Source organism: Carcharhinus amblyrhynchos, chromosome 6 (assembly GCF_965287045.1).
Source record: "Carcharhinus amblyrhynchos chromosome 6, sCarAmb.v2.hapA, whole genome shotgun sequence".
Taxonomy (NCBI): domain Eukaryota; kingdom Metazoa; phylum Chordata; class Chondrichthyes; order Carcharhiniformes; family Carcharhinidae; genus Carcharhinus; species Carcharhinus amblyrhynchos.
Window position 1 is genome coordinate 114,753,043 of NC_137329.1, and position 19,157 is coordinate 114,772,199.

General features: G+C 45.0%; 1 protein-coding gene across 5 annotated transcripts in view; it reads right to left on the reverse strand.

Moving 5' to 3' along the window:
- Positions 1–19,157, reverse strand: part of slc38a4 (solute carrier family 38 member 4) — a 120,502-nt gene that overhangs the window by 39,190 nt on the left and 62,155 nt on the right. For 4 of the 5 annotated variants that reach the window (XM_080191259.1, XM_080191256.1, XM_080191258.1 and 1 more), the window contains one exon: positions 4,894–5,011. The exons of the other annotated variant lie outside the window; for it this stretch is intronic. The gene's annotated coding sequence lies outside the window, so the exon portion shown is untranslated. The remainder of the gene's footprint in view (positions 1–4,893; positions 5,012–19,157) is intronic. 5 annotated transcript variants of the gene reach the window in all.

Consider the following 19,157-nt stretch of genomic DNA (forward strand, 5'->3'; position numbering starts at 1 on the left):
GTGGGGACAATCTCTCAACATCCGCATAATCAAACCACCTCAGAATCTTGTATGTGTCAATGAGATCATCTCTCATTCTTCTAAACCCAGAGAGCGCAATCCAATTTATAGAACACCACCCCACCTCATCCCAGCATCCGCTTCAGACAACCCACGCTGTATTGATTCCATGAAAAGAGCTATTTAAAAGAAAGCTATGAGAGGCATTTTTCTGTGTTGATCTTGGTTGCAGTCACCATTTATAATGTGGTATTCAAAGTGGTGAGAATGTACCTGTGTGTTTAGTAGGTGAGGTTATGGTGTGGTCGGGGATTATTGCAACCACAAATAAGGCCAACCTCCTTCAGAATTTCTTCTACGATGGCACCTCCAATTCTTCAGTGCCAATGGGGGCAATGTTGCTTGGATTTAGTTGGCCCAATGGAGGTCTCAGTCTGAGGGGTGGTGTGGTGAACCACTGCCCACCACCCCCACCCTCCCCACTGACACCATTGGGCCTTCCCCCAACTCAGGGCTCTTGTGGTGAAAGTCCATCCCACCAGGAGCTGCTGAGGCCAATCACTGCCCGTCAGCTCCTCATTGCCATCACTGCCACCGGGAGTCAGTAACGCGCTCACCAACAGACCGGTATCATTGATTAACCTCCAGGCCAGACGAGAGTGAGGGCAAAGTAGGCATTCTGGGACTGTGGGGCGGAAATCATGGGGTGTTGGGGGGGGGCGGGGGGGGGGGAGGGGGGGTGGTGATGGTGGGAGGGGAGGGGCGGGATAAGGGGGCAGGGTGCAGGAAGGATTGGAGACAATGGTAGGGATGGCTTTCAGTGAGACCCCGGCTCCTTTCTCAATGCTGGGTCTTTCACTTGGACATTGAGCGCCTGATAATGAGAAACTATCTCTCCTTCTCCAGCAGGCCACTGGAAAACCTGGCAGGATTTGCCACACGGCCCCAAGGGAGCACAGGAAAGGCTGTGCAGCCTCCATTGAATTCCTGAGCCAGCACTAAATTGCATTGGACTCGGGGATAATGGTTGTCAATTGGCTCATTAATTGACATTGCCACCACTAGCTGAAGATCCCCTGTCAGCTCCTTCCATCCTCTGAGTTAATCAGTAGCAGTTTTGCTGCTAGTGGGAGGCTGGTATGGAGCCTTGCCCATGATTAACCGGGCCTGCCCACCATGACTCCTCCTGCGACGTGCTGGATTAGATCTAGACCCAGATTACTGGCATCATGATTTCCTTTGACAGCATCAAACAATTGCGCTCTCCTGATGTTAGATCCCTGGGGAAGATGACTGCAGGTCACTTCGCAAGCTTTTCATTTCCAAGTATCCTGCTCAAACAAGGGGCTTGCATCCCAAAATTCGGTGCCCATCTACCTCAGGGGGTAAGGAATCGCCGGGCCATGGTCTTACTCAACCATAATGGCAAAATCTGGGATCTCATCGTTCAAGGGGGTTGATCAAGTTTACTTATTCATTAGTGTCACAATTAGGCTTACATTAACACTGCAATGAAGTTATTGTGAAAATTCTCTAGTCGCCATATTCTGGTGCCTGTTTGGGTACACTGAGAGAGAATTTACCCTGGCCAATGCATCTAACAGCACGACTGTGGGAGGAAACCGGAGCACCCGGGGGGAACCCACGTAGACACGTGAGGAATGTGCAAACTCCTCACAGTAGCCCAAGCCGGGAATCAAACTCAGGTCCCTGGCACTGTGAGGCAGCAGTGCTAACCACTGTGCCATCCTGCCGTCCTAATCATAACTTGGCAACCAAAATGTTGGGAAATCATATATGAAAAGAGCAAATCTTCGTTAACACAAAATAACGTGTTCGGGTATTGAGGCGAGACATTCACACTAACAGGATCTCCTGGTGCTGCTGACGGCACACCCCCACCACAGGTTTCCTGGCAGCCTGGGTTGGGCTCAACGGGAAATCCCACTGACAGTGACGGGACTGGAAGATCCCGCTGCCAGCCGATGGCAGGCTGTCTCCCGCTGCCGAAGAACACACCATGGGGAGGTCAGAAGTTTTACCCCTTGTCTTGAAAATAGTGTCATAATGGAGTTAAATGAACCCAGCTCAGAAGAATGAAGAAGATCTGCCATCAAACATTTATCATCATCCAAAGATGTGGAATGGAGACAGGTGGGAGATAAAAATAGCCCCATTCCCTGACACCATTGCACGTTATTTGACTCAGGGACAGCAGAGCTGTCTAAGCACATGCGTCAGATAGCCAATGGCTCCCTAAGATCCCATTGAATCCAATTAAAGGAGGCCAATTGAGTTTCCCCAGTTGTCCTCCAGGATCCCGCAGTTGGCAGGGGCTATTCTAGGTGATTGGGACCAGCCTCCCGGTAGCTGGCCGGTGCTCCAGTGTATCAAACTGACTGAGAGGGCCTCCCTGCCAGCCTGAATGCAGCAGCAATCACGGGCTACCATGGAGAAGGGCTCCTACACCCATAACAACTGTGGACAATCTACAAACGCCACTGCTTAGTTTAAAGCTGTCAAGCATTGGAGGGTGTCTCCATTTTGAAGCGTCTCCTCCATTACTTACCCTGCATTGCAGCTGCCCTCTCTTTGCTCGCAGGAAGGACTCTGATTGGTCCTCCAGCTTCAAGAGCCGACCTTAACTGAATGGGGCATCTGCCTCCAGATCATTTAGCGGGGGCACCCCTGTGAAAATCACAATGAATGACAATGGGGGACGGGGTGGCACAGTGAATATACCACTGGACTGGTATACTAGAACCTCAGGCTAATGCTCAGGGAACACTGGTTCAAATCCCAACATGGCAGCTGGTGGAATTTAAATTGAATTAGTAAAATATGGAGTAAAACAAAAACTCTTCAAGAGGTGACCACAAAACTACTGTGGCTTTTCATAAGGTCTGGTTCACACATGTTCTTTAGGGCAAGAAATCTGTCCTTATCTAATCTGGCCTATATATGACCTACATGCAATTAACAGCTATGTGGGTAACTCTTACACAGAACGTACACTTGAGGGGGGACTTTCATTGTCCATCACCAAGAATGGCTCAGTAACTGACCAAATTACTAACTAGGCTGGCAAAGCATTAAAGGACATAGCTCCCAGACTGGATCTTCAAAGGTGGTGAGGGAAGCAACAAGAGAGAAAAACCTACTGGACTTTGTCCTCACCAATCCTTCCTGTCACTGCTACACTTGTCCATGACAGTAGGAGTGACTACCACATAGTCCTGTGGAGATGAAGTCCCATCTTCACATTGAGGATACCTTCCACCATGTTGCCTGGTAATACCACAAGCTCAATGGAATAGAATTCAAACATCTAGCAATTCAAAAAACCTAGGCATCTATTAGGCACTGTGGGTCATCGGCAACAGCAGAATTGTACACAATGACAACTGTATACAAACTCATGGCCTGACGTATCCATCTTTGTGGAGACGCTGGCATTGGACTGGGGTAAACACAGTGAGAAGTCTCACAACTTGTTGGACTTTAATCTGGTGTTGTGAGATTTCTTACTATATCCACCTTTCCCATCAAGCCAGAGGGTTAGCCATGGTTCACTGAAGACTGTCGGAGGCCATGCCAGGAGCAACACCAGGCCCACTAAAGCCTGGTGAAGCTATAACACAGGAGTACTTGTGTGCCAAAGAGTGGAAGCAGCATGTGACAGACAGAGCTAAATTATCCCACAACCAACCAATCAGTCAGATCTAAGCTCTGCAGTCCTGCCACATCCAAACGTGAATGGTGATGGGCAATTAAACAACTCACTGGAGGGGGAGACTCCACAAATATCCCTATACTCAATGACGGAGGAGCCCAGAACGTTACTGCAAAAGATAAGGCTGAAACATTTACAAGTCAGCCAGAAGTGTTGAGTGGATGATCTTTCTCAGCCTCTTCCTAAAGTCTCCAGCATTACATTTGCTAATCTTCAGACAGTTCGATTCACTCCGTGTGATATCAAGAAACGGCTTAAGGTACTGGAGACTGCAAAGATTATTATCCCTGATAACATTCCAGCAATCATACTGAAGACTTGTGCTCCAGCAACTACCATGCCCCTAGCCAAGCTGTTCCAGTATATCTATAACACTGGCATCTACCCAGTGACTTAATGATTTTCATTAGCAGACTGAGTGAGAAAAAGAGGGTGAAGCATAATTTAGTTGCAAAAGTGATTAGCCATTTTCTGTCTCTGACTAGAAGCTATCACAGAATCCCTACTGTACAGAAGGAAGCCATTCAGTGCATCAAGTCTGCATTGACCACAATCCCACCCAGGCCATATCCCCTTAACCCCACATATCAACCCTGCAAACCCCCCTGAAACTATGGGGCAATTTACTATGGCCAATCAACCTAGCCCACACATCTTTGGACAATGGAAGGAAACCGGAGCACCTGGAAGAAACATGGGGAGAATGTGCAAACTCCACACAGGAAGTGTCCCAGCCCGGAATTGAACCCGGCTCCCTGCACTGTGAGGCAGCAGTGCTAACCACTGTGTCACCGTGCCGTCCTATCACTCACCATCATTAACTCAAGGACTAATGGGGCTCCCGTGTTCAAGGTGGGGATAAACGTACGAAGTTATTAGGTGTCCTGAGCATAAAATGTGACGTAGAAACTTTATATACTTATGCAAAGTTCCTTCGCCCACAGATATACAAAAAAATCGGCATTATACAATAACTCAACATAATGATGTAATTTGAACATGAATAAATAAAGCATAACAATAAACTGCAATCATTAGATCCGGAGATAATGAAGTGGAATCTCCCTGAGTTTTGTTTGCATTATAATGTTACAATAAATGCTAAGTTGTAATGACCTGCTTATTGTAAAATGGTTTAAGTGCATTTCAGAAGCACTTACCTAAAATAATCAACGTTCTTTCAAGTAATTCAACACTGAAGCGCTGCTTCTTTTAACCTTTGCTTTTAAATCAAATCTTAATAATTCTGAAATTAATCTTTCTTGGGAATTTGATTACCTGTTAGAAACAAAAAAAATGGCAAATTAGGCCAAATGATTGGAGCAATTAAAGGAAAGTCCAAATTAGGTCATCAATTAGCTCTTGATCTTTAATTGAATGTGCAGAATTTCAATTAAAATATATTTTAAAAACAATTTTTGCACACACAAATATTCCATTCATCTTAATTCACTTTCATTAATTTTTTATTTCAATTGTAATTCTGTAAAAGAAAAGCTTTTTTTTCACGCGAGGCTTTCCCTCCATATCGGCAGGATTATTTGACCAGGAAATGACTTTCAATAGATAGGCTTCCCTTAAGGAGTCATGGGGTAACTATCACTTCTGCCTAGACCGCTCGAGTCCCACTGCAGGACTTGAAGACAGTTCAGCTCAGCTGACATTCCAGTGCCGTACAGTGGGAGGACGGTGCATCTAGATGTAAAAGTTAATTTTTCCGATATCCTTGGCAGCCGTTATCCCACAATCAACAACACCAAGAATTGTTCAATTGCCCACTTATCCCCATTGCTGTTTGTGGAAGTTTGTCGTGTGCAAATTGGCTGCAGTGTTTCCCTACATTGCAAGAGGAAGACGACACTTTATAGAGATAACCTAGCTGTGAGGAACTTTGCGATGTACTGAGGTGTGAAAGGCACCATCTAAATGCAAATTCTTTCTCTCTTCTTTGCCCGTCTCTACTCTGAAAGCCTTGTCTTTTGCAAAGATGCAATTCCACAGACCCTGGCTGCCTGATAATACCCTGCTCAGCTCGTTTCGGATGGAGCATGTAGCTCAGTTTAAAAACAGTCACTTCAATATCGTAACTGTTAATGTAAGCCTACTTGTGGCTAATAAAGAAATACAATTTACATTCACGTTTAAGATTGATACGAGCCGGGGAAAAATCAGGCACCATACAAATTGTATCCAAATTACTGGAGTCCATCTTTGTACACAGAATCACTATGGTACAGAGGAGGCCATTTGGCCCACTGAACCTGCACTAACAACAATCACACCCATGCCATAACACCCCTCTTCCCACCCTCTGACACTAAGGGGCAATTTAGCATGGCCATTCAACCCAACTTGCATGTCTTTGGAGTCTGGGAGGAAACTAGAGCATCCTGAGGAAACCCACCCAGACATGGGACGAACTTACAAACTCTACACAGTCACCCAAGGCTGGAATTGAACCGGGGTTCCTGATGCTGTGAGGCAGCGAGGCCAACCACTGTGATCACTGAACATATCTTCAAGGGATCTAAATCCATGTAGTGTATAAAGAGGGCTCTCGTGCAAAAATAGTACCAGTGATCCTCCATTTAAAAGGATTTTACTGTCTTTGATTTTTGTTTTGAATAAAGAGAGTTCTTACACCTTGAGCTATAAAACATCTTGAAATGCAGTCCATACTTTGACATCCTTCTTGAAATAAATTACTGACACAACTCAAGACCATTTTACAACACCCTAGCCATTTCCATCACTCCCATTCTTTATCCTTATTATCGGAAAACTACCTGGCAATATTTCTGAGCTTATGATTGTTTGGCAGCAGCTAAAAGCCTGCTTGGATGAAAGCAACTAAAAGTACGTGTATGACAAGGGCAACTTCATATGAATATATGAAACTTAAACCAAAGGAATATGGCGCTTGGATTCATTATTCTGCAATGTAAATTAATCAATCATTGACAGAAGATTCCTTTCTAAAATTACCACATTTCCAGGAAACAAACGATAGTTTCCAAAAGTAATTGACTAGCATTCAATTTCATTTTATAAAAACAGATTTAGGAAGGTTTCTAATATATTGTTGATTAAATGCATCCCACAGGCAAGATCATTAAAAAATTATTCTATCACAACTCCATAATCTTGTTTAAATAAAATAAGGTTACAATCAACAAGTTTCAAATATGTCAGTAAAGCAAAGTAGAAGCACTCATTCAGTTTTGAAAACCAATTTTACCTTAATTCATATAGAAAAATTCTTCCTCAAATTATTGCTCAACCCCGAAAGGCAACTTTTGTACTGCTGCACATAGAACCTTTGACTGATTGCATCACATAGACAGGTAAGCAGATGAATAAAAAGAGGGGGGAGTATACTTGGACAGCCAATCATGAAATGTACCAAAGCCAACACTTCCACTTAACGGTTGCTTACATCAGCAATACGAAAGTACAGTATCTTATCCAGGATCAAGATTAACCTGGTCTCTGTTTAACCCGTCAATGTGGCGCAAAAGCAAAATTCTACGACTGACAGATCTACCATTCTGGAGAAAGCCTGATCGAAAAGAAAGAACATCAGGACTCTAATGCAGTGCATTGATCAGAAATGACCTAATTGTCTTTGGTGTGATTTAAACTTGTGACGCAAATGCAAAATGATCCCAGAAAACTTATGTTGTTCTTCATGGATGGACATGCATGAAAAGGGCAAGGCTGAGAACACAAGACTCTACCACAATGACTCCAGCTGAAAGCAACAAATATTAGGTGACTAGGGGAGTCCTGATTCGTTGAGAGCAAGCTTGGGTTGTAATCAGCTGTGATTGTTTGAAATAGGAAAGACTGCAGAGCTCCATAAACCTGGGAGAAAAATGAGTCCGAGATAGAGAAAACACGCTGAATTTGGATTTCAATGTCTTGGGGACATAGAGAGGAGCACACACTACAACATTAGGGTTGCCAACTATGATTGCATGTATTTCTGGAGATTTCATCACCTGACTTGCCCTCGCAATGTAACCATTATTCGACCAACATATCAATCTGCTGTCTCCCTGCGCCATTAAGAAAGCAAATAGACTCATCAACCAACTGGATGAAGTTTGGGCTGTCAGTCAATCAGTCTTTTCTCTGCCCCTCACCTCTACTTTCCACATTTTCATATCAGGTAAAGAGACATGCTCAAAGGAAATGACAATTTTATTTTAATGTCCGAATGAATGGAAAAATGGAATGGACTGGCTGATGAATGGGCAACACTGTGGCACAGTGGTTAGCATTGCTGCCTCACAATGCCAGGGACCCAGGTTCGATTCCCGGCTTGGGTCAATCAGTGCGTGGGTTTCCTTTAGGTGCTCTGGTTTTCTCCCAGACTCCAAAGATGTGCAGGTTGGGTGGATTGGCCATGCTAAATTGCCCCTTAATATCCCAAGATTAAGGGGATTAGAGGGGTAAATATGTCCTCCCACAGTTCAAAGATGTGTGGGTTAGGTGGATTGACCATGGTAAATTGCCCTTTTGTGTCAGGGGGACTAGCTGGGTAAATGCATGGAGTTATGGGGATAGGGCCTGAGTGGAATTGTAGTCGGTGCAGACTTGATGGGCCGAATGGCCTTCTGTGCTGTATGATTCGATGATTTTTCTCTTGGACTACACACAGCAGTGTCCTGGCGATTGATCTTTAATCCATGGGGGCTCCAGGCCAATCCTGGAAGGTCAGCAACCCTCTACAATATAGCGGGAGGAACAAAAAAATTAACAGCAGCAGTTTGCAGCAAAAAGGGTAGAGAGTAGGGGAATGCGAAATCTCACTGAACTGAAAATGAGCTTATATTTATGCAAGGATGCAATAAAAATGGAAAGCCCGTCCACCCCTCCTCCTCCAAAGAGCATTAACGTTGAGCTTATAAATGGTTAAGTGCTATTGAGGGCTTTAGAGTTTGCAACAAGGGACGAAACCATGGTGACGAAAGGCTTCTGTTTAAGGTCAGAAGTCCGGTCAAAAATGTTAATAGATGAAGAAGCAAAAATGTCATAGATAATAAGTAAAGTCTGTTCATTTGGTCATATCTACATCTGGTGCCAGTAACTCTGCACTAATAGAACCAGAACACTCTGTAGACAGTTCCAACCGAATCGGATAGGGAGGAACAGCAGACCACAATATCGAGTTATATCGGGCTGAAACGGGACCACTTATAGGTGGGTCTTTTCCCAAGGGATAATGAAAATGGAGAATAGGCCTCCAGCAATTGCGATAGAAATTGATCCGCTGAATTCTTTCAAGGGAGCTGTACCAATTACTAGACAGAGAACACCTTCTATGCCGCATGACATTAACCAGCACCAAGCAGTCCATGCATTAGCTAAAATTCTTTAAAGGGTTAGAGAGGAAGCTTGCCAATTTCTCTCTCCCCAGCCTACTGAATTGAGTGCAGTTCAATGGATTTCTCTCGTATGGGAGATTACATGGTGCCAGAGAGCGTATGTATCGTGATGCACAACACAAGCTGGATTGACCAATGGATCTATTCATGTCCATCACTGTTCACTTGTTTGCATTCTCAGAAATTGAGATGTGACAATTTCATTTTGGCTTCAGTTCTTCTTTCACAAAACAACTGCAAACCCCGGAAGACAAATAGATTTTAAATCAACATAAAAGGTCAGATTCTGCTGCAAGTACCTCATCATGCATCAGTCAAGGACAGCACAGCCTTGTACACAAGTGCTAATTGGATTCAATTTGGTCAGTGGAAAGTTGGCCCCTTGTCAACTCAGTATCTTTCAAAATAAAGTTTACAGACACTCGCTCTTTACTCTTCCCTTGGTACTAATTGCAGCCTTACTACAGCAGGTGTAAAGCCTTGTCGACAGTGAGCAGACTTTGAGAAGGCAAGAAGTATATCACACATCTTCAAGATGGGTGGCACAGTGGTTAGCACTGCTGCCTCACAGCGCCAGGAACCCGGCTTGAGTTCGAAAGATGTGCTCGTTAGGTGCATTGGCCATACTAAAGACCCCCTCAGTGTACCCGAACATGCACCAGAGTGTGACAGCTGGGGGATTTATTGGCCCTGGAGGGAGTGCAGAGGAGGTTCACTAGGCTGATACCAGAGATGAGGGGGTCGGACTATGAAGAGAGACTAAATAGACTAGGTCTGTACTTGTTGGAGTTTAGAAGGATGAGGGGGGATCTTATAGAGATGTATAAGATAATGAAAGGGATGGATAGGGTAGAGGTAGATAGATTCTTCCTGCTTAGAAAGGATAGCAGGGCTAGAGGACACAGCCTCAAGATAAGGTGGGGGGCAGTTTAGATCAGAGTTGAGGAGGAACTTCTTCACTCAAAGGGTGGTGAATCTCTGGAATTCTCTGCCCGTTGAAGTGGTGGAGGTTACCTCGCTAAATATATTTAAGTCACGGGTAGATAGGTTTTTGACAGACAGGGGAATTAAGGGTTATGGGGACAAAGCGGGAAAGTGGAACTGATCCAGTTCAGATCAGCCACGATCTTATTGAATGGCGGGGCAGGCTCGAAGGGCTAGATGGCCTACTCCTGCTCCTAGTTCTTATGACTTTCACAGTAACTTCATTGCAGTATTACTGTAAGCTCACTTGTGACACGAATAAATAAAATTAATCTTTACGATTTCCACAACTAAAAAGCCCAATCAGTTGAAGGAGCTCACACTCCACTTCCAGTACCAAGTGAAAAACACTTTGCAACTCAAATGTGTTCTGGTCTACAACAGCCAGAAAAAGAAATGTACCCTATTTTCAGGTTGCGATGGTGGCGAATGTGTCAGTGGTCACTATCATTACCCAGTGAGCAAGGCAGCAACTTCCTCACTAGTGCAGTGAAACGTGGAAATGCTGCAGTTGATGTCAGGAACTCCCTGCTCCTACATAGGCAGTATATGGGCAGCACGGTGGCACAGTGGTTAGCACTGCTCCTCGCAGTGCCTGGGAGCTGGGTTCAATTCCCAGCTTTGGTCACTGACTGTGTGGAATTTGTGCAATCTGCGTGGGTTCTTCCTCCCACATTCCGGAAAATGTGACGGCTAGGTGCATTGACCTGAACAGGCGCTGGAATGTGGCAACTAGGGGAATTTCACAGTAACTACGTTACAGTGCTAATTGTGGCTAATAAATAAATAATAAATTTAACTTTAGGATGCATTGCTGAAGTTCCAGTAGATAGGGCGGCATGGTGGCACAGTGGTTAGCACTCCTGCCTCACAATGCCAGAGACCTAGGTTCAATTCTGGTCTTGGGTCACTGTGTGTGTGGAATTTTCACATTTTCCCCATATCTGCTGGGTTTCCTCCGGGTGCTCCGGTTTCCTCCCACACTCCAAAGATGTGCAGGTTAGCTGATTGGCCATGGTAAAATGTCCCTTAGTGTCAGGGGGATTAGCAGGGTAAATACATGGGGTTACGGGGATGGGGTCTGGGTGGGATTGTTGTTGGAGCAGGCTTAATTGGTTCCTTTTGCACTGCAGGGATTCTGTGTCTCTAAGATGTCAAACGACTGAACTGATGAGATTGTCCTTTTACTCTATAATATCACAGGTCAAATGAAATCCTGAGAAGATTCCACATTGTTAATGAGGTGCAAATAGACTTTTAATATATGAATTAGAAACAGGAGTAGACCATTTGGCCCATTGACCCTGCTCTGCCATTCAATAAGATTGTGGTTGATCAAACTATGTTCTCATCTCCACTTTCCCTCCTATCCCCACTACCCTTTAACTTATTTGTCAATCAAGAATCTGCCTCAGGCTTTAATATTTCAATGATCCTATCTCCAATGCTCTCTGGGGAAGAGAACCCCACAGACTCACGGCACTCTGAAAGAAAACATTGTTCCACCTTAAATGGAAAATCCCAGCATTGTCTTAACAATGTCCTATTCAATGGCAGCAAAACATTCCTACTTTTATATTCTATTCTCCTTGCAACAAATACCATTTGCTTTCCTAATTACCTGCTGTACCTGCACACTAACTTTTGGTGCTTCATGCACCAGGACGCCCAGATCACTCTGTATCTCAGGCTTCTGAGATCTCTCTCCATTTAAAATAATTTGCTGCTTTTTTATTCTTCCTGACAGAACGGACAATTTCAAACTTTTCCCTCGTTACACTTCATCTGCCAAATTTTTACCCATTCATTTAACCTATCTAAATCCCTTTGAAGAGTCCTTCTGTTCTCTGCACAGTTCATGTCCCTATCTATTTTTGTGTCATCAGCATTCATTCAGTCCTGTCATCCAAGTCATTGATATAAATTGTAAATAGCTGAGACCTCAGCAATGATCCCTGTGGCACTCCACTCATCACATCACAACTTAAAATTGACTCATTTGTGCCTACTCTCTTTGGTTTTTCTTTCAAGACCTCACAGTAAACAAGGCAGACTTTCCCTCAGCAAGCCCATCACTAGAGCCTTATAGCTTGAGGGACAACACACTGGAAAAAGCATGCCTGATCAGGGATCTCTCCCACTCTTACTGCCTGCTATTGGTGTGTGTTGGGAGGCGATACTATGAATGCACATTCCTTGGCCGTGAGGTGGGACCCAAATCCAGGGTTTCTGGCTCAGAAGCAGGGGGCTATCCATTGTACTAAATGACCTCCTTGGCATCTCTGAGCCTTAGCTAAAATAATTAAGGAGGACCAGAAACTAAATTAAAAAGAAATTTCCTTTGCTGATTGATTTAAACTATCCAACTGGAAGTATATTGGCGAAATCTTAATATTACCTTCCCCGTAGCATTTTGAAAAATATACAGACCGACAGTGCAGCAAAAACAAGCACGAGTTGAAATTAGAGTCTTAGTCATGAAAAGAAATTAGAGAGCATTCTGCATACATACCTCTCTTCAACCTTCTGTAGTTATCTCCAGAAACAAGACACCACAATCATTACTGGGTAAGCATTACTCGCCCAAGATATGATGTAGGAACATGTGCTTAAGTTTACTGACTCATTCAGCCTTATATATACGAGTGTCATTAGTAATGTACAATTGTCCTGTCAGCTACTGCAAGTAAGAAATTACAAGCTTTTTATTTTTGTCTATTGTTCACAATAGAAACTTAATACCAGTTGAGGTAAGATGGATCCCAATTGCAATGATAGTTCTTAGGCACTCAAACAATCTTGCAAGCTCTTCAGTTCGAGCACATAATGAACAAGTGAAAGATTGAGTACCATAACAGCAAATAAAAGATTTTATACCTCACTTATGCTGTAGAAGTTGAATTCTATCAGTGTCTTGAGAAGTGGCTGGTACTTGTTGGATGCAAAGGCAGTAATTTGTTTTACTGCCTTAGCAGTAAGTTTGAGTGCCTTGCTGTTTTTTCACTGGGGAGAGAGGTTGAATCAGCCTGGGCTTGATCAGTATGCTGTGGAAATGTCTATGCCTCAGATTGGATTTTCAGGATGACTCAAGAGAGCTTCAGAAATGGCAGTCGGATCTAGATTATGGGATTCCTGACCCCATTCCCAGGCTGTCTAATTTTTGAGAGCCTCTTTAAAGAGTATAGGTTGGGTCCTGTCCCGACGTGGCCGGCTCAATTGTGGAGATAGGTGTGCTCCACTGTTCTGCAATTCTTATGGAATCGAGCCAGGTTTTTATAAAGTCGTGGTTCAGGACTCCTTAGAGGAGTGGTGAACCCTGGTATGCATGAGGGAGCCTTTAAAAGGTAATTTCAAAAAGTCTCCCATATGCCCCTTTAACTGAACTCTGCCCTTCCACCTCCCCCAGATCCCCTCATACCTCCTATTGCAAGATATGGCCCTTCTATGCCCATTGAACCATATAGTGTAATGTGGAATGTATAACAAAAACGATTTGAAAAAAAGGTAATCCATTGATAACTTTCTCCTATGCTTGCAAAAAAAGTCTGGCCTGCGAGTAAATAAAAATGTCAAACATCCAGGCCCTTTGATGTTTCAAAACATACAAACCCTTTAAACCACTTAACTTCTGCTAACAAACATTGTGAAATTGACTGCAGAGATTGGGGAGCCTGAGCTGTCAATCAAACAATTCCTTTGGGATGCAGGTGTCCTATTATTATAATAGCTGGTTTGGGCTCTCCGTTGACAAGGGTTTGCGGCATGGAGAGTGTTTGTAGGGCGAAAAGGGATAGAGGATCTTTTTTATCACTGGGACAGAGTACAACAAACTGAGGGGGTGACGGGCCTTTAAACAGCCAAACTCCGACCCCTGTGATCAAGTCCACACTTCTTCCCAGGTCTGGCTGGCCTGGTTCTAGCCTGCACTCAGCCCCTATCAATAAAGATTCTACCTTTGGAGGCACCTTCTCCTGAGGCAAGAGAATTGAACCAGAAATTTTCCTGACTCACTCCATCCATCTCAAGGATGAAAATCCAGGCACTGATGAGAGGGCAGAATTGAACTAGGCTACGACTGCCATTTTCAAGCTAAATAGCCTGCCAATGCACTGATTATGTTCACACATTTGGTTAAACTACTTGTAGTGGGCATCAGAGGGTATCCAGAGGCCATGGAACTGTAGAGCAATCCTCCAGGAGCATGAGCCAATGTTTTCAGGAGAGCGGGGGAGAAAGACGACAATCTTCACACTCCTCACAAATAATTTTGTTTTGAAAAACGTTCATTTTTTTACAAATTGGGGAGAAACGTTCCCAGAAACCATCCCATGAGAATATCGATTTACATTCAAACAGCAATTTTCCTTAAGATTTCGACAGCCAATGGGTGGGATTTTCCGGCTGCACTCGCCCCCAAGGCTGGAAAATCCTGCCTAAGGTCAACAGACTTTTTGCATGCTCCGTGTCCCACCTGCTACTTTCCCCATGGCAATCGGGATGGGAAAATTCCGCCCAATACATTTTATTGAATGTAATGAAGAGAAAAATGCCCGCCAGGATTCTGGGAGAACTTCAATAGCATCTCATCCAAAATGTGGCACTTTCAACACCATAGCATTCTTCAATCCTACAATGAGGAAGTTAAGTTAAATACAACACAGAAGGAGGTCCACTGTTCCAGCAAATCAATGCCAGTTTTCCTAGGGGCAGTTTTCATAAAATCCCTACAGTGCAGAAGGAGGCCATTCAGTCCATTGAGCCTGCACTGGCAACAAACCCCAAGTATTTACTCTGCTAGCCTCCTGTCACTAAGGACAATTTAGCATGGCCAATCCACCGGTGGGAGGAAACCGGAGCACCCAGAGGAAACCTGTACAGACATGGGGATAAAGTGCAAACTTCACACAGACAGTCACCCAAGGCTGGAATCGAACCCGGGATCCCGGTGCAGTGATGCAGCAGTGCTAACCACTGTGCCACCGTGCCGCCCACTCAGTCAGCTCCACTCTCTGCATAGCCTTGAAGATTTAGGCTTCTTTCCTACAAGTGCCCAACAAATTTATTTTTTACTTTCACATCCCTTATGGACAGCGAGGTCATTATCACACGACGTATTAAAAAAAACCTCTTTGTATCCCCCTTGCATCTTTTGCCCAAATCCTTAGATCTCTGTCACCCCATCTTCAGCTAATGGGAATAGTTTTTTCCTCATCTAACTCATCCAAACCTGTCATAATCTTGTATACTTCTCTCAAATCTCCCCTGAAGCTCAGCTTTTCCAACCTGATCTTACAACTAAAATCCCCCCTGTCCCTGGAACCATTTTGGTAAATCCTCTCTGCAATCTCTCAAAGACCTCTGCATCCTGCCTCAAGTGAGGTGACCACTGGATGCAATACTCTACTTAGGGCCTAACCAAAGCTTCATACTTCTCCCACTTTTGTACTCGATGCTTTCATTTATGAAGCCTGAGATCCTGTATATTTTGTTAACCACTCTTTTGAGATGTCCTTCAGGAATCAGTCTGCATGCATTACGGGGGATATTGAAGACTTGGTCAGGAAGAAGAGGGAGGCGTATGTTAGGTCAAAACAAATGGGTACGGAGAGTGCGCTGGAGGAATATAGAGAGAGTAGGAGGGAGCTAAAAAGGGGAATTAGAAGGGCGAAGAGAGGGCATGAGATGGCTTTGGCTGGTAGGATTAAGGAAAATCCAAAGGCATTTTATTCCTATATTAGAGGCAAGAGAGTAGTTAGAGGGAAAATTGGTCCTCTTAGGGACAAGAGTGGAGAGTTGTGTATTGAGTCGGAGGGAATGGGGGAGCTCCTGAATGAATACTTTGCGTCGGTATTCACGAAGGAGAGGGGTTCGGAATCGTGCGGTCTCTTGGAGGGAGCGGAGGTTCAGTTGCAGGATATAGTTATTATGAGAGAGGAAGTGCTAGGGCTTTTAGGTAGCGTAAGGACAGATAAAGCTCCGGGGCCTGATGGTATTTATCCCAGGCTGCTTAGGGAGGCGAAAGATGAAATTGCTGGGCCTCTGGCGCACATCTTTGTCTCTTCTTTGGACACAGGTGAGGTCCCAGAAGACTGGAGGGTAGCAAACGTGGTCCCGTTGTTCAAAAAAGGTAGTAGGGATAACCCTGGGAATTATAGACCGGTGAGTTTGACGTCGGTGGTAGGGAAGTTAATGGAAAAAATACTTAGGGGTAGGATGTATGAGCATTTGGAGCGTTGCGATCTGATTAGGGATACGCAACATGGCTTTGTTAGAGGGAGGTCTTGCCTTACGAATCTGGTGGAATTCTTTGAGGAGGTGACAAAAACGGTTGACGATGGGAGAGCCGTTGATGTCATCTATATGGATTTCAGTAAGGCGTTTGACAAAGTCCCTCACTGTAGGCTGGTAGAAAAGGTTAAGGCGCATGGGATACGAGGCCAGGTAGCTAGGTGGATTGAGAACTGGCTGGGAAATAGGAGACAGAGGGTAGTTGTGGAGGGGACCTTGTCGGGCTGGAGGCCAGTGACCAGTGGTGTGCCACAGGGCTCAGTACTGGGACCTCTCCTCTTTGTAGTCTACATAAATGACTTGGAAGAGGGCGTAGGTGGTGTGATCAGCAAGTTTGCTGATGACACCAAGATGGCAGGGTTGGCGGGTACGGAACTGGATTGTCAGGTGATACAACAGGATATAGATAGGTTGGTGCAGTGGGCAGATAGGTGGCAGATGGCATTTAATCCTGACAAATGCGAGGTGATGCATTTTGGACGGAATAATGCAGAGAGGAGCTATGTGATAAAAGGTGGGCCGATTAGGAGTATAGACATACAGAGGGACCTGGGAGTGCAGGTTCACAAATCCATGAAGGTTGCGTCACAAGTGGAGAAGGTTGTTAGGAAGGCTTATGGGATGTTAGCCTTTATAGGAAGGGGCATAGAGTATAAAAGCTGCCGTCTAATGCTTCAGTTGTACAGAACGTTGGTTAGACCGCATTTGGAGTACTGCGTCCAGTTCTGGTCACCTTACTACCGGAAGGACGTGGAGTCTCTGGAAAGGGTGCAGAGAAGGTTTACCAGGATGTTGCCTGGCATGGGGGGACTGGGTTACGAGGAGAGATTGAAGAAACTGGGACTATTCTCCTTGGAAAGACGGAGATTGAGAGGGGACATGATAGAAGTATATAAGATACTGAAGGGAATAGATAGAGTTAATAGTGAGAGACTGCTCCCTAGACTGGGTACGAACACGAGAGGTCATCATTTAAGGGTGAGGGGGGAGAGGTATAATTTGGAGGTGAGAAGACGGTTCTTTATGCAGAGAGTTGTGGGGGTCTGGAACGCGCTACCGAGTAGGGTGGTGGAGGCAGGAACGTTGGACTCGTTTAAGATGCAGTTAGATAGGCACATGAGTGAAACGAGAATGGAGGGATATGGTAGGGGCTATTAAATAGGGTTAAACCTCGGGAGACACCGGAAAGGCAGGCTGTAAGATTAATATTTTTGTCTTTATTCCACAGGTGGAGGTCCACCTCGTGTCAAACGAGGGGCATGCACACGGCGGGTCGTGCGTGGGCTGCTCTTGGAGGTTCCGGGAGTGGCCTAGTACTTCGTGTCGGTGTGTGTGCTTGATCCTGGACCGGTAGACGGGCGCCGCAACAGCTCAGTGACTAGCACTGCTAGCTGTGCAGACACATGGATTTGGGCCTGTGTCTGTGGGAGTTTGCGCATTCTCCCTGTGGTTGCGTGGGTTTCCTCCGGGCGCTCCGGTTTCCTCCCACACCCCAAAGATGTGCTCTTAGGCTAATCGGTTTTTACCAAATTGACACTATTTCTTCCCTGAATCTGACTGAGTAGGGTTCCATTCGTAGACACACAGGGTAGAATAGGTGTAGGGTGATGCGGCGGCGCGGGCTCGTTGGGCCGAAGGGCCTGTTTCCCGTGCTGGGTTGTTCTTTGTTCTTTGTTCTTTGTTCTATGCACCCCCAGTTTCCTCTGGTCCTGCATAGTTAGCTTAGGTCAAGGTTCTTGGGATGGGGGTTTGAACAAATTGCTTTCTGACTCCAAGGGAAAAAGTGGCATGACTGAAGCAAGCTGACAGAGATAGATTTGGACACACAGCCTGAATGTGGTGATCAAAAAAAAATTAAAGGCATGATGGGTGTGGTATTTCCGGTCCACCATGGTGGGAAATTGAAGTGTGAGGCCGAAAGCGAGAATTATGGCTGGTGTCTGGCCGTTATTTATGGACTGATCAGCCTCGCACCAGGAATGGGTGCTGTCCGGGAAGGTGGGGAGGGGGTAGTTTTTGGGGGAGCATGTCAACTGATCTACCAATATACTGGCAGCTCAGCGCATGCCAATTGGCCCCCCCCCCCCACCCCCAGCAATCTGTTGTTAGCCTTTCAAGCAGGATTAGGCTCAGCCGCCACCCCCCCTCCGACCCCCCCCCCCAACCATTCCATCGCCCCACCTTACTGGTGTGAATCATCTGATGGCCTCTGTGTCACACAGGGTGCTGCAAATTCATTTAACTAAGCTCGCCCAAAAAAACTTGTGGGAAAACCTCCCATTTTCCTGCCTGTTGGGCGCTTTTGGGTAAATCACACCTCTGTAGTGCTAATATTGCTGGTACTTGTGGTGAGTCCCCAGCCCATTTTGATATCAAAATGTTAACAACTGAACCACAGAACCATTGCAGGGTAGAATGAGGCCATTCACCCCATCATGTCTTCAAATGAGCAATTCACTTAGCGCAGATCCATCTAGCACAATTGTACGCAGATGAATAATTTATACTCACCTGCAGTTCTTTAATAACGACTGTGCCAATTAAAAATTGAATAATCACACGTGGTTTGACATCTAATATCCGGAAATGTTTACACATCAAGTATTTCAATAACTTTTGGGGTTATTTCTTGCTACTCAAGATAGAAAAAAGTACCTTTGAGGATGATTATCTCGACAGGCCTAACCTACCATTCAACAAAAGTTACATTCCATCTCCCACAAACTGAACATAAGAACATAAGAAATAGGAGCAGGAGTAGG